Consider the following 15,630-nt stretch of genomic DNA (forward strand, 5'->3'; position numbering starts at 1 on the left):
AAAACAAAGCCACTCCCGATCTAGAGAGGGGGTGGGGTTGCGGGCTCTCGACCCATCAACAATCTCGCGGGGCTGGCGTCAGCCCCACAAGAAGCGGGGATTCCCCCTAGCTCATTAATATTCACCGCCCATGGCGGCAGCCAATCGGCTGCCGCAAAGGGCGGGCCCTCACAGGTTCACTTAAGGTCGGGGCAGCCCGGGGCGAGCCCCTTTCGTTCCCCCAGCAGCAGCGGTTTGGAGGTCTTGGGCCCCCCCAATATTTTTTATAAGTCGGCGCCCCTGACTATGGGACCTGGCTATGGCTCTTCATTCATGAGCAACACAGAAGAACAGTGTTGTTGGATCAGGCCGAAGCCCAACCAAAGTAAGTGAATGATGTGTTTTGTGTAGTCGTTCCTTCTGTAAGTCCTCCTGAGTCCAGCTTCATCAGGTGATCTCGAGTTCTACTTGCCATAGGAGAGGGAGAAAATAGTCCCTCCCTCCACACCATTCATAATTTTTATGTGGGGCAGGGAATGAATCCATGGACGCACTGGTGGGTTTACCATCAGGTTTACAAGGAACTAAAGAGCAGGCTGGAGGGGTGATGAGTTTGGTTAAGAAAACATTTCAGACCAAGAAGACAGGGGGGAACTGCGGGATAGAACGAGACAGTGAGCTTGCCTCCCAGGCAGGTTTTTGCGAGATCTCATCGTTCTATTTATAACTCCATGTGCCATGTTAGATTATCTCACACTCCAGGAGATGTGCACCATCTATGCCACAAAATGCATTAGAAACACTACGGGTTATCTCCAAAACAAATGTCTCTGGCCTTCATATTTCTGCAGAGCTCGGAGGTGCATTATCTGGCAAGGGACGCGAGATCCTCTGGCAAAGATCAGTTTGCAACCTGTGAGGCCCGTCCAAATTCAGGATGATTACCTTTTCCATCCTACCACCTTGACAACTTTGAAAACTCCCTGTGCAAGTGCTAAAAATACACAAACGAGCTGACCCTTGCTGTTATCACTGTAGGTGGAATCTGCAAAGCCAACTTTTCTATATTTATTGTTCTATATTTAAACGGAAAGAGAAGCTTTTGTCTCAAGGGCAAAGGATGCTCTTTGATCAACATGTTTGAAGCTTTTAGAAGAAACTGTCACGAATAACTCGCTAGACAAGTCTAGGATTCCCTAACATTCTTGAACAGCCTGAAGGATCTATTTTGTAAAGTGTTATGTACTCTCAGGTCTCGTTGAGTTCTTGAGAGTGCCTCAGAAAAGGCCATCAACTCCCCTTAAGGCTCCTTCACTAAAAGGATCACAACTTAAGGGAGTAGATAGAGAACACTTTGAAACTCTGCTTGTTTCACCAGAAATATGTCTACTATGTGCTGAATGGTTCTTTTCAAGGCAAATGAAAATGGGTTGCTTTTTTAAAAAAAATATAAAAAATGACAATTAAAGGGAGAAACTATACAGGATTCTCAGTTAGGGATGAGGAAGAATTTGGAGTCAGTTCACATTTAAAGACAGGCCTGCCTAATACACAGTTTCTGAAACAATTCAAGAACCAAAGCAAAACCATCATTCAAGATTTGCAGATCTTCAGATTTAGCAATGGAGTTCTTGACCCAGGTAATGTGTAAAAAAAAAAACCCAAGCAGCAAATAATGGGGTATAGGTTTTTATTAAAATGCATATATTTGTGAAAATAACATGCAAAAATGCATTATGTTAGAGGAAATTGATTTGGAAAAAAATGTGTGCATTAAGCTAAATTGCATACAAGCTAGCATGTATTAGGAGAAATTTACAGCAAAAGGCTCATGCATATATATATTGTGGAAATGTGAACTGTCTTTAAAATTGAAAAAATGAGAAACAGAGAGAAACAGAAAGTGACAGATTTGCCCATCATTGTTCTCGGTCATGGATAGCATAGAATAATAGAATTGTAGAGTCGTAAGGGACCATGAGGGCCATCTAGTCTAACCCCCTGCAATACAGCTCGAACCCACAACCCTGAGATTAAGAGTCTCAGACTACACCGACTGAGCTTTCCCATGATAATTAATTAATTAATTGGGTAAGTATAATTCTTGGGTTTTTAAACAAAATGCAGCCATAGAGGTTTCTTCCTTATACTCTTGTGGTTTCTCATCAAAATCCCCCCAGCTGCTTTTCCCTTTATGGGGGAAAATTGCTGTGGCAATTTTTCAGTGGTGAGGTATGGGTTAAACAACATAATACCAAGCCATTGGGAGGGCTTTGCTTTTATTTTGTGTTTTGGTTTTTGGTTTTCATTTTCTTTTATTAAATATTTTGTTTTTCCATTTCACAATTTTTCAACAACAAAAATTAAATCAAAACAAATTCAACCTACATTTTCTTCGACTTCCCTCCCCCCCCCCTGCGGTTCCTTATTTGATATCGTAATCTTACTGCATAACCAATTCAAACCTGTTTAAAAAATTTAACCTTTATACTCCCTTTAAGTTATTTCTTACTGCTCGTGTCTATGTCAATCCTGTTAACGTTTTTAATTGTTCATAGTTTGTCTTCATATATTCAACAATTTTTCCCCATTCTGGAAAGGCCTTGCTTTTAACCCTAGTTCCCTGAACAAGCCAAAATATGGCTCACAGATGTTCAAAGAAACTGTGGTCTGTTTTGCCAAATGTTGGTTTGTTGCTTCCCTGTCCCCCATTTATACTCAGGTCCTTTGTGGCACTCAAGGGCTGGCGAGGAATAACTGCAATGCTCCTCATCACGACTTGGAGGCTGGCTAGAACTTCAGGACCTGCACACATACATAAGAGCATAGTCCAGTCTAGGGTTCCCCAAGCTTATGAGTTCACTGACCCATTGATGAGCTTATAAAGTTGCCATTGACCCCAACTCAAATTCTTAGGAATGTAAATGCAATTAAGTCAAGAAACATCAACATATAATCAGCATATATTAATCATTGGTCACCATTACTAGGAATAATATTTTAAAAAAAGAAATGCTGTGGAATTGTGGAATCATCTTATTAACTACAGGCGTACCTTGGTTGTCGAATGCCTCAGTTGTCAAACAAATCAGCTCCTGAATGAACAAAACCTAGAAGTGAGTGTTTCGGTTTTCAAACTTTTTTGGGAAGCCAAATGTCCAATGCAGCTTCTGCAGCCAATCAGAAGCTGTGCTTTGGTTTCAGAACATTTTGGAAGTTGAACGGATCTCCAGAATGGATTCCATTCGACTTCTGTGGTACGACTGTACAGAGGTTCCTTACTGGCAAAGGGAGGTTGCCTCTGAACATGCCAATGCCCTTTATTTTGCAGGCTCATCCTTCCTAATTGTTGTTTTTTTCACATTAGAAACCTCTTTTCCTACCCTCCCAGTTGCTAGATCTTTATTCACCCCTTGAAACAATCCCCTCAACCCTAGGAGGTCAATATCAACCACTTTGGGAAACCCTGATTTAGTGGCTTAAGTCTAACTTCCAGGAGATGAAATTGTCAGCCTTGGTGCTGTCCAAGGTTCTGAAGCACAAGCCTAACCATCCCTAATTATTTGCTGTAGTCCACCATCCATTATCTTTCCTGTTTTTAAAAAAGGTTTTTATTAAAAATTTTCTTATGTTACAAAACAAACAAATAAACAAGGAAAAGCACATATAGCGTCTCCATTTTGGATTCATAGTGTTTTTTCCACACTTCATTTATGTTCAGCATGACACACTATTGTCATACACATCGTGTGGTTGAGGGGAAAGAGAGGAGGGAGAGGGAGAGGGAGGAAGAGAAGTAGTGACAATCTTTCTTCATTCTATTGCATAGTGTTTGTGTCAGCATCACATAGGTAGATGATTGATGGATTGATGGATTGATTGATTGATTGATTGATTGATTGACTGGCATTGCAAGAGATTAGAGCGTCAAGAGCTTGGTTGTGTTCAGTTGGTTGTAGTATGGTTTGTTTGTATGTGGCAGGGGTGTTGTTGAAGAAGATTAGCCTTATTGAGTAATAGCCTGTTGGGGGGGGGTAGAATCATAGAATCATAGAATCATAGAATCATAGAATCATAGAATCATAGAGTTGGAAGAGACCACAAGGGCCATCAAGTCCAACTCCCTGCCAAGCAGGAAACACCATCAGAGCACTCCTGACATATGGTTGTCAAGCGTCTGATTAAAGACCTCCAAAGAAGGAGACTCCACCACACTCCTTGGCAGCAAATTCCACTGTCAAACAGCTCTTACTGTCAGGAAGTTCTTCCTAATGTTTAGGTGGAATCTTTTTTCTTGTACTTTGGAACCATTGCTCCGTGTCCGCTTCTCTGGAGCAGCAGAAAACAACCTTTCTCCCTCCTCTATGTGACATCCTTTTATATATTTGAAAATGGCTATCATATCACCCCTTAACCTCCTCTTCTCCAGGCTAAACATGCCCAACTCCCTTAGCCGTTCCTCATAAGGCATCGTTTCCAGGCCTTTGACCATTTTGGTAGCCCTCCTCTGGACACGTTCCGGTTTGTCAGTGTCCTTCTTGAACTGTGGTGCCCAGAACTGGAAACAGTACTTCAGGTGAGGTCTGACCAGAGCAGAATACAGTGGCACTATTACTTCCCTTGATCTAGATGCTATACTCCTATTGATGCAGCTCAGAATTGCATTGGCTTTTTTAGCTGCCGCGTCACACTGTTGGCTCATGTCAAGTTTGTGGTCAACCAAGACTCCTAGATCCTTTTCACAAGTACTTCTCTGAAGCCAACCCATCTTGTATTTGTGCCTCTCATTTTTTTTGCCCAAGTGCATTTCTCCCTGTTAAAATTCATCTTGTTTGTTTTGGCCCAGTTCTCTAATCTGTCAAGGTCGTTTTGAAGTGTGATCCTGTCCTCTGGGGTGTTAGCCACCCTTCCCAGTTTGGTGTCATCTGCAAATTTGATCAGGATGCCCTTGAGTCCATCATCCAAGTCGTTGATAAAGATGTTGAGTAAGACCGGGCCCAAGACAGAACCCTGTGGCACCCCACTAGTCACTCTTCTCCAGGATGAAGAGGAACCATTGATGAGCACCCTTTGGGTTCGGTCAGTCAGCCAGTTACAAATCCACTGAGTGGTAGCATAGTCAAGACCGCATTTTACCAGCTTCTTTACAAGAATATCATGGGGCACCTTGTCAAATGCCTTGCTGAAATCAAGGTAGGCTACATCCACTGCGTTCCCTTCATCTACCAGGCTTATAATTCTGTCAAAAAACGAGATCAGGTTAGTCTGACATGACTTATTTTTCAGAAATCCATGCTGACTATTGGTGATCACAGCATTCCTTTCTAGGTGCTCACAGACTGTTTGCTTAATGATCTGCTCCAGAATCTTCCCTGGTATTGATGTCAGACTGACTGGGCGGTAATTATTTAATTATCTCTTTTCCCCTTTTTGAAAATAGGGACAACATTTGCCCTCCTCCAGTCTGCCGGGACTTCGCCTGTTCTCCAGGAATTCTCAAAGATGACTGCCAGTGGTTCTGAGATCACATCTGCCAGTTCTTTTAATACTCTTGGATGCAGTTCATCTGGCCCTGGAGACTTGAATACATCTAAACGAGCCAAGTATTCTTGTACTATCTCCTTAGTTATTCTGGGCTGTGTTTCCTCTGCTGAATCATTTGCTCCAAATTCTTCAGGTCGGGCATTGTTTTCTTTATCGGAGAAGACTGAGGCAAAGAAGGCATTGAGGAGTTCAGCCCTTTCTGTGTCCCCTGTTTGCATTTCACCAGCTTCTCCTCTGAGTGACCCCACTGTTTCTTTGTTCTTCCTTTTGCTACGAACATACCCATAAAAGCCTTTTTTGTTGCTTTTAACCTCTCTAGCAAGCCTAAGTTCATTCTGTGCTTTAGCTTTTCTGACTTTGTGTCTACACGTGCTGGCTATTTGTTTGAATTCCTCTTTGGTGGTTTCCCCCCTTTTCCATTTTTTGTACACATCCTTTTTTAATCTTAACTCAGTTAAAAGTTCTTTAGATAGCCACCCTGGCTTCTTTAGGCACCTTCCATGTTTCCATCTCATTGGTATTGCCTGAAGTTGTGCTTTTACTATCTCCCTCTTAACAAACTCCCAGCCATCATGAACTCCCTTTCCTTTTAGTATTACTGTCCATGGGATCTCACCCAGCACTTCCCTAAGTTTTATGGAGTCGGCTTTCTTAAAGTCAAGAAATTGAGTCCTAGTATGCTTGGCTGCTCCTTTCCGCTGTATAGTAAACTTCAGAAGAGCATGATCACTCGCGCCTAATGATCCTTCCACTTCTACCCCACTAACCAGGTCATCAACACTGGTTAGGACCAGATCTAAAATGGCTGTTCCTCTTGTTGCTTCTCCCACTTTCTGGACAATGAAGTTGTCTGAACAGGAGTGTTCTTGTTAGGAGGTGAGATGATGGAGATGATTTAATTGCCTTCTACGTTGCTGTTTTGTTGAAGCTGCTACTTCTGTACCTATAAAAGATAAATATGGCAGAGCAGAAACAAACACCAGAGTCACAGGGGAACAAAAACCACTCTCAAGCAAGTACCTGCACTGTCAGAGCTGTACTGATGTCTCAAGGGAGACATCACCTTGTGTTGCTGCCTGTCACACTTCTGACAAGGGGAATGTGTGTGGATCAGGGCCTCCGCTGGTTATCTCAGCAGAAGGACAGGTTCATAGAGCTTTGTTATCACTGTTCCTTTTGTATATAGATTCAATAATGTGGAAGTGGTGGGTTAACTCTGGCAGCTCATAAGCTCTGTTAAATTCGGTAGCATTTGTTCAGTATGACCAAGCCAAAATATCCATCAAATTATTATCCCAAGATTGTTATTTTAAACTCTTTCATGGCTCTTCCCCTCCTTGTTTTCTTTCTGCATTTTGAATATTTAAAGACATGCATGCATGGAAGTCCCACTGCACTCAATTAGGTTTAGTTCTAAGTAGACTCGTATAGGATTGCACTGTTAAATAAGTTCTTTTCGTTCTTCCCATTTTTTCTCCCCTCTTGAGCTCTAGAAGCTTATTTTGTAAAATGTGATTCTCGCCAGATTGGGATTTATGAATCTTGACTCAGAATAAAGTGCTCTGAACAACAACAAGCAGCACATCGCCTAATAATATACTGTACTGACAACATTTTTATAACACTATACTGTATCAAAATTCATAAACAGAAGACATTGGTAAGTCACTGCCAAGGATCACTGAAACAGAGGCAGAATGCCTTTCCACAGTCAACATCCTATCCAAAATATAGTTGGGAGTGAGTTGGAGCACGGTGGTGCTATGGGCACAACACTACAAACGTGAGATGTATAAAGTATGACAGCCTCATTAACCTCAGGGTCAAGCTGTATAGCTGGATGGGTTCATGTCTCCTGCTTAAGGAAACACTCCCCCCCCCAAAAAAAAAAGACAGGTCAAAATTATTTTGGTTTCTGAAAGCCTTTTGTATTCCTTTGCAGCAAGCAAATTCTCATAGGGGCTTTATATATTTTTATAGCCATTTCAGTAGTGTAGATACCTGCAGTTCCACTGTTAAACGTCACCTGTAAAACGCTAAAAGCTATAGTCAGTAAGTATAGATCTGAGAAAGAAAGCTACTGTTGCCCTCTGCCTACTTCCCCAAGTGGTGAGAAGATCAGGGGGACAGTGTCAGTACCTGCTTTGGTTTCCTTTAGAGAACTAGAGACCTAAGGCATCTTGGTAATGTTTTCTTACAAGCACAGCATAAACAGAGGCAAACAGCAGGCATGTCTGCAAGGTAGAAGATTCCCCCCAGAGAGCAACTTGGACAGCCCTGCAAGGCTCTGCTCCTGCTTTCAGACAACACAGCTAAAGGCAAGTTAGCAGGGGGGCATGGCAGAGATGTATAAGAATATGCATGCGGTGCAGAAATGGGGTAGAATTTTCCTCTCTCTTTCATAATACTAGAGTCCAGTCCAGTGAAGCTGAATGCTGTAAGGTTCAGCAGGACAATTTAAAGTAAGTACTTTGGGGAAGAAGGATAGCTCAGTCAGAGATTAAGATAGAACTCTCAGGGTTGTGGGTTCGAGGTCCGCATTGGGCAAAAGGTACCTGCATTGCTGGGCTTTGCACTAAATGCCCCATGCGATCCCTTCCAACGCTACAGTTCTAGTATTCTTCACACAGTGCATAGTTAAAACTACTGTATGGAATTCGCTTGCACAAGAGGTAGTGATGTCCACCAATTTGGGTGGCTTTAAAAGACAAATTCATGGAGGATAAGCCTATCAGTGGGTCCTAGTCATGATGGCTACGTTCTACCTCTACTGTCAGAGGCTATACAGTTCTGAAATCTTTCTTCTTCTTCTTCTTCTTCTTCTTCTTCTTCTTCTTCTTCTTCTTCTTCTTCTTCTACTTCTTCTTCTTCTTTGGTGAGCACTCGTAGCTGAGTAAGATTGTCTTCCATAAACACGGTTGTGGTGTTTGCCCGTTCTTTTGAAAATGTCTGTACAGGGGGAGAGAAAGAGTTAATAGGTAGACCAATAGAAAAGCCAGAGGCGGAGCCTACCTGTTTATAAAAAGGCTTAGCCCGAGGTTTGGGTTGGTTGGTTTTAGTTGGTTGGTTGGCTGGTTGGTTGGTTGGTTGGGAAAGGCAGTTGGGAAAGCAGTTGGCAGACAGTTGGAAATAGAGAGACAGTTAGTGCCGTTGTTTCTTGTGTGAGGGGAGGTAGAAGAGTTAGAGACAGGATAAAAATAAGACTAAGAAGGTACAGCGTAACAACGTTTTGAATGCAGTTAAAGTTTATTTGTGTTGTCAACAAACTACACTCTTCTTTGTTAACTTAAGAACCTGACTGAGACTAAGTGATTTACCAGGGAGGACCTGGTTGGTGGCAGCGGATTAGTGGTGTACAGGTCAATAGTCCATGAGACGACCAGGGGCTCCATACAAATGCCACAATGGTTTTAACAGTGGGTTCATAAGTGACTGTGGATGCCAATTCTGGATCCACAGTGAGGACATAGGTTTCCGGGTGGGAGTTGATCACGGTGTGTAGTTGCCAAGTGTGCCTTCCTCTTGGCGCGTTTCTCCCTTGCGTCCTGAGTTCGAGTGTCTTCAAAGCCCACGACACCTTTGATAAAGGCTGTTCTCCAGTTGGAGCACTCAGAGGCCAGTGTTTCCCAGTTGTCAGTGTTTATACTACATTTGTTTAAGATTTGCCTTGAGAACATCTTTAAACATTTTTTGTTAATACGTTCTGAATACCAGTTTCTGGAAAGCACAAGTGCAGAGAGTCCTTTCAGGCTTCTCATATCTGGCTGGCTGCTGTGAGAACAGGATGCTGGACTAGATGTGCCATTGGCCTGGCACATCTAGTCAGTGTGGTGCAGTGGTTAGGAGCGCTAGACTTGTAATCTGGGGAACCAGGTTCGTGTCTCCGCTCCTCCACACGCAACTGCTGGGTGACCTTGGGCCAGTCACACTTCTTTGAAGTCTCTCAGCCCCACTCACCTCACAGAGTGTTTGTTGTGGGGAGGAAGGGAAAGGAGAATGTTAGCCGCTTTGAGACTCCTTTGGGTAGTGATAAAACGGGATATCAAATCCAAACTCTTCTTCTTCTGCTCTTTTTATGTTCTTACAATGAGCAGTCAGATTAATCTTTGGTGTGGATGCACATCAGCTCACCCATCCCTACATGTTATGTCTAGCCTGTACTTCTGTACCGCCCAGTTTCCCCTCTATCTATTCCATAGCCGACGAGGCAGAGAGTCAGTGCTACTCACAACTCTGCCCTAGCCACATCTACTCAAATGCAAGCCACATTGGGTTCAATGAGCCTTACTCCTAGTAGGATCAAAGCCTGAAGGCATTTCAAGTTTTGCCTCCTAAATTTGTCAAAACAAATACGGGAGGGGGGATTTCTTCAGATCCTGCTCCAGAAGCCCACCCAGGAGTAAATGAATGGTGTTTGGTGTGAGGATATAAGGCAGGTGTCCCCAAACTTGGCCCTCCAGATGTTTTGGGACTACAACTCCCACCATCCCTAGCTAACAGGACCAGTGGTCAGGGATGATGGGAATTGTAGTCCCAAAACATCTGGAGGACTGAGTTTGGGGGTGCCTGGTATAAGGTGTTAAGAGTACACAAGGTTATCCCTGTTTTCATCTGTGAAATGTTGCAAAGTACATGCAAGGTTCGTAGAATCAGGCTGGTAGCTTGCCATCCTTCTTTAGCTGTATTGGGTCTCTCCCTCCCTCCCTCTCTCTCTCTCTCTCTCTCTCCCTCCCTCCCTCCCTCCCCAATATCCAATGTATAATATATAACTTCTCTTAAATTTCCATGAATTCTCTATGATTGCAGAGTACTTAAACTGCACTGATTTCCCATAATAGTCAGCTTGGCAAATTTAATGCCTGAAGCATTGTAATAACATCATTTTTAAATAGGAACTCCTGAAATATTAATTGGTCCGTTCGTTATTCTTTCAAGCTGCCTCTCTTTCAACTTCTTATCTACTGCAATGTTCTTTCCCTTTCAACTGTCTGTACACCGATATCCTTCAATCATCAAACCACCCACAGAATGACTCATAGTTATGTGAGATTTCTGGGTTTGGGGCTTACTTTTATTCTCAAATGGTAATTCTATTGTTTTCCTTTTTGTTTCAATTTTCTTATTTTTTTTCCTTCCGTTCATTATATTTTTCTTATGCTGCCATTTCTCCAAGTTGCTCAGAATGATATACATATTTCCTCCATTATCCTCACAACACATCTATGAGGTAGGTTAAGCTGAGAAAAAATGATCGGCTTTTCATGGGTGAGTAAGAATTCGCACCTGGATCTTCCTAGTCCAAGTCCAGCATTCTGTCCACTGTATATAAATGCAGGCTGCAACAAGAGCTATAGACCCGTCTTTCAAATTATCTTAGCTGTTGCTCAAAATGGGGTTACTCAAATAAAATTGAAGGCTATTCTCTGTTTATTCTTTCTTCCATGTATAGGCTGCATTTCCATATTTTTTAAAAAATGCCAAAGGCAATGTATTATCTAACACTTAATAAATAAGCAACATCATAATAAAACTGTGTGAAAATGAGATGAGGGTAGATTTAAAAAGAAAATTGAGGGCTGGGCCTGTTGAAAATAAAAACACAGGTTTAAACACACATTGGCAGAGGAAAAACAACTCAGGAACCAGATACCTGTTTAAATGAAAGGGGGTTTGCCTGCTAGTGGATGATTGGAGGTTTTTAAGCAGAGGTGGGATGGTCATCTGTCATGGATGCTTTGTTGTTGTTTAGTAATTTAGTTGTGTCTGACTCTTCGTGACCCCATGGACCAGAGCACGCCAGGCACTCCTGTCTTCCACTGCCTCCCACAGTTTGGTCAGACTCATGTTTGTAGCTTCGAGAACACTATCCAACCATCTCATCCTCTGTCGCCCCCTTCTTCTTATGCCCTCCATCTTTCCCAACATCAGGGTCTTTTCCAGGGACTCTTCTCTTCTCATGAGGTGGCAAAAGTCTTGGAGCCTCAGCTTCACGATCTATCCTTCCCGTGAGCACTCAGGGCTGATTTCCCTCAGAATGGATAGTTTTGATCTTCTTGCAGTCCATGGAACTCTTGGGAGTCTCTTCCAGCACCATAATTCAAAAGCATCAATTCTTCGATGATCAGCCTTCTTGATGGTCCAGCTCTCACTTCCATACATCACTACTGGGAAAACCATAGCTTTTACTATAAGGACCTTTGTTGGCAAGGTGATGTCTCTGCTTTTTAAGATGCTGTCATTGCTTTCCTCCCAAGATGCAGGTGTCTTAATTTCGTGGCTGCTGTCACCATCTGCAGTGATCATGGAGTAAAATCTCTCACTGCCTCCATTTCTTCCCCTTCTATTTGCCAGGAGGTGATGGGCCCATAGTGCTTTGGGGCCTAAGCTAAGGCATGTGTTTTGAGTATCATGTAGGATGGCCTTAAGTCTGGCTGGTGTCTTTCTCTGCCTCACAGTTTCTTCCTCCTATGAGCATTTGACTCTAGAAATTCAAATAGAATATTCAAATTCAATAGTCCTTTACAAGAGAAAGAGCTGTATTTCGGGGGGACAGAGAGATGTGGGTCTGTGGCAGAGCATCTGCTTTGCATGCAGAAGGTCCCAGGCTCAATTCCCAGCATCTCCAGGTAGGACAAGGAATGTCCCACCTGAAATCCTGGAGAACCTACTTCCTATCAGCTTATACAATATTGAGTTAGATTGCCTGAATTAGTGCAAGGCAGCTTCCTAGGTTTATAGTGTATGTGAGTGGGTGGGCAAGGGAGGACAGAATTTTAAAATGTCCTAGAGCTCTCTCTCTCTTTCTTTCTTTCTTTCTCTCTCTCTCTCTATGTATAATTTGTAGTTTTTACTAGTGGAGAGAAGATGGAAGAAATAGAAGCAGCAGCAGAGAAAATTATACAGATTTAGAAAGACAGAAAAAAAGATGGTAGATAGAAAGGTACATTTAATAGTTCCGGACACAAGCAGCTCAGTTCAGTTTTTTACTTTCAGTCAGCAATTATCTAAGACCTTATCTCATTTATATGGTAATACCTTGTCTCATGTCAAGTCACAAAACAGAGCTAGCAAGCTAAGCAGAGCTGGCTTCTCTGACAGCCCCCTTGAAGGTTCTGGCTGGCTGGAAACCCACCATTCGTGGGTGGAGAAGCCTTGATAGGCTGAAGCTCTCCCCAAAGCACCAATTAGACTTTCCAATGAGCCAAGCTTAGTGGTGCTGTGAGGTGCATAATAAGCTACGGAATCTATTACAGCCATGGATTTGACTTCGCTCTCGTAGCTTATTGCAGGCTGAGCCCAAAGTTACTTTGAAAGATTAATCTGTCCAGTTTCAGCAAAGTGCTGGGATGTTTGCCCAAGAGATTTCCCTTCCTTAAAAGACTCACCAGCCTTCCTTGGCCACTGTGCAATGTATATTCAGGCTTCCAAAAAGCTTTGGGCAAAGTCCTTCATCAAAGATCTTCAATAAGCTTAGCAGTCATAGGAAGAGGTCTTCAAACTGATCTATAAGCGGTTAAAGAAAGAGAAACTGAAGGTAGCATTAAACAGACAGCTTTCACAATGCAGGGAATCTTCATTCTGGCTGGTGCTGTTCAATTTATCCATAAATGATTTTCAGCCAGCAATGAACTATAGGATGTCTAGCGAGGTTGATCTGACAGATGGGTTGGGAGGACACAGGGCTGGCCAGAAGGCCTTTGCAGTGGTGGCACCCCAGTTGAAGAATGCCTTTCCTGAAGAGGCTCACCTGATGCCTTCTTTGTAGTAATTTTAGCACCAAGTAAATTATTATTCTCCTTAACCTTTCAAATATTTGTGTTTTTAGTGTCCTAGGCCACTGTTTACACATCTCATACTCCAGCTGCTGCCACTGAGAAGGCCCTTTCTCCTGTGCCATTGAGCTATGCTTCCATTCTCAGTGGGATCACAGAATTGCAGAGCTGGAAGGGACCCAAGGATCATCTCGTCCAACCCCCTGCAATGCAGGAATCTCAGCTAAAGCATCCACGACAGATGGCCAACCAACATCTGCTTAAAAGCCTCCAAGGAAGGAGAATCCACAACCTTTCGTGGGAGTCTGTTCCACTGCCAAACAGCTCTTGCTGTCAGAAAGTTCTTCCTGATGTTTATTTGGAATCTCCTTTCTTGTAACTTGAAGCCATTGGTTTGAGTCCTACCCTCCAGAGCAGGAGAAAACAAGCTTGCTCCATCTTCCATGTCACAGCCCTTTAGATATTTGAAGATGGCTATCTCCGTCTCCTCTTTTCCAGGCTAAAGAAGCAAGGAAGGGCTTTTCCTTTTGATGCTAGGGGGCAGGCAAGATCGTATGGAGTAGTTGATTCCTAAGTTATCCTGGACCAAAATCACTTAGAAATTTAAAGATAATTGCCAACACTTTGGATTGAGCCCAGAAACAAACATCTAATAAGTATAGCCATTGCAGGATCATGGTAAGATGTTCTCACCATAAGTTAGCTATCAATACTAGCACAGTAGCACTTCTTCCAAGTCCTGCATAGCAAAAAGCCATTTCACACAAGGGTTTTTCCCCCCATGATGACTCAATAGCAAGGAAGGAGAACCCAGAGAATTTGTCTTCATGTTTCTTGTTTTCTCTCCAAGCCAATGGAGCAAGTGTGTAAGCCACATGTGGACTGTCCCCTTTGCAAGTACAAGAGGCCAGTTGTGGCTGGTCCCCATTGGGACTAATTGGGCAGAAGACCAGCCAGTCAATAGTAGATGGTGCCAGAGGCCCTGATAGGCAAAGCCAAATAATTCTAGTGTTCTCCCCAACCACCACCACCCCTGCTAAATTCTGCAAAGGGCAAAACTAAGGAGAGGAAGCTGATGGCCAGGGTTGCCCCCAGACTGCTTGTAAGTAAGAAAGCAGACAAGTGTGGGCTGGCTAAGGTTGGTGGGGCAACGTCCCATTTGCCCAGATAAGTGGTTGCTGTAGACAAGTCACAAAATCAAGGCTAACCCAGGCATCATCCCTCTCCCATAATACTAGAATTCCCGAGTGAATTCATTCCTATGGGTTAAAAATAAATAATTTGCAGGACTTAGAGATGCTCCCCAACTTTGGGTGATTCAGCCTCTGTGGACAGTTGACTTTTACCCCCTAAACTCAAAACTATGCTCCTCACAGGTTGCCCATCATAATGACAGGCATTTCACAACTTTTGCATAAAAGGGAAATGTGCTCTGAGAGAGGAAATGTAAGAAATCCAACAGCCACCTGATAGCAATAAGAAAACAATTCAGAACACTGAGTGCAGAAAAGCATTGTGCTTTTCCATTTGACTGCTCCTCTCCCAAGAAATGGCTGCAGTTTGTGTTTATGTTGTTGTTGTTTTCCAATTCTTGGGCTGACATACTTTGCAGTTCCTTTCCTGCTCAATAATTACAACCCTCCTCGGTAATGTACTGGAGGTGGCTTGAAAAGAGTAATTATGGTGAGCACTTTGATGCATGGTAATATTGCTTTCCATATTATTATCTTGCTTCCATCTTAGAAATCATCATGCAAAACTGTCAAACCATCCAGATTTATAACTTGCCAGTCTACCTCTCCTTGGTTCAGAGCTTCATAGACGCTGTTGTAAAATCATTATTTTCTGCACTGAAATGCAGATCATCATTTGGCATGACAAACTATGGTTTCTATTTATATTTTTTATATATATAATTTTTATTAAAGATTTTTTAAATACAACAAACAAAATAAAACATACAAAAATGTCATGTGTCATAACATATTTTCTGATCCTCCTTGGACTTCCTCACATCTCCCGCTCCTACATTCCAAATTTATAAAAATTAAACCAGCAATTTCTCACCTTATCCCCACCTTAAAATCCCTTTTTACAATGTTATATCTTAAATTTTAGATATGTTTATTTCCTCTTCAGTGCATTAAGATTAACCCAATAATTATCTAAAAATTTAGTTTTTTCATAAATTTAACTTATCTTCATAATTCACTTCATTTGTTTCCATGGTGCCCAATGATCAAACATCCTGCTTAACATTCATACAATTTACAATACTTTTGCAAATAAATCTTAAATTTTCTCCAATCTTCTATGGTTTCTATTTATAATGGAT

The 15,630-nt window shown here is 42.4% G+C and overlaps 2 long non-coding RNA genes across 3 annotated transcripts in view; one reads left to right on the plus strand and one right to left on the minus strand.

Moving 5' to 3' along the window:
• The first annotated feature begins 8,424 nt into the window (after positions 1-8,424).
• On the plus strand, positions 8,425-14,588 carry LOC307200844. The gene is made up of 3 exons (XR_013832446.1): positions 8,425-8,585; positions 8,620-8,734; positions 13,349-14,588. It is a non-coding gene; the product is annotated as an uncharacterized lncRNA (long non-coding RNA).
• LOC307200890 overlaps positions 8,458-15,630 on the minus strand; it is a 57,279-nt gene continuing 50,106 nt past the window's right edge. For both annotated transcript variants that reach the window (XR_013832465.1, XR_013832466.1), the window contains 2 exons: positions 12,909-13,026; positions 8,458-8,472 (listed from right to left, as the gene is read on the minus strand). This is a non-coding gene — a long non-coding RNA (uncharacterized lncRNA). The remainder of the gene's footprint in view (positions 8,473-12,908; positions 13,027-15,630) is intronic.

Source organism: Podarcis cretensis, assembly GCF_951804945.1.
Source record: "Podarcis cretensis genome assembly, chromosome: 1".
Taxonomy (NCBI): Eukaryota; Metazoa; Chordata; class Lepidosauria; order Squamata; family Lacertidae; genus Podarcis; species Podarcis cretensis.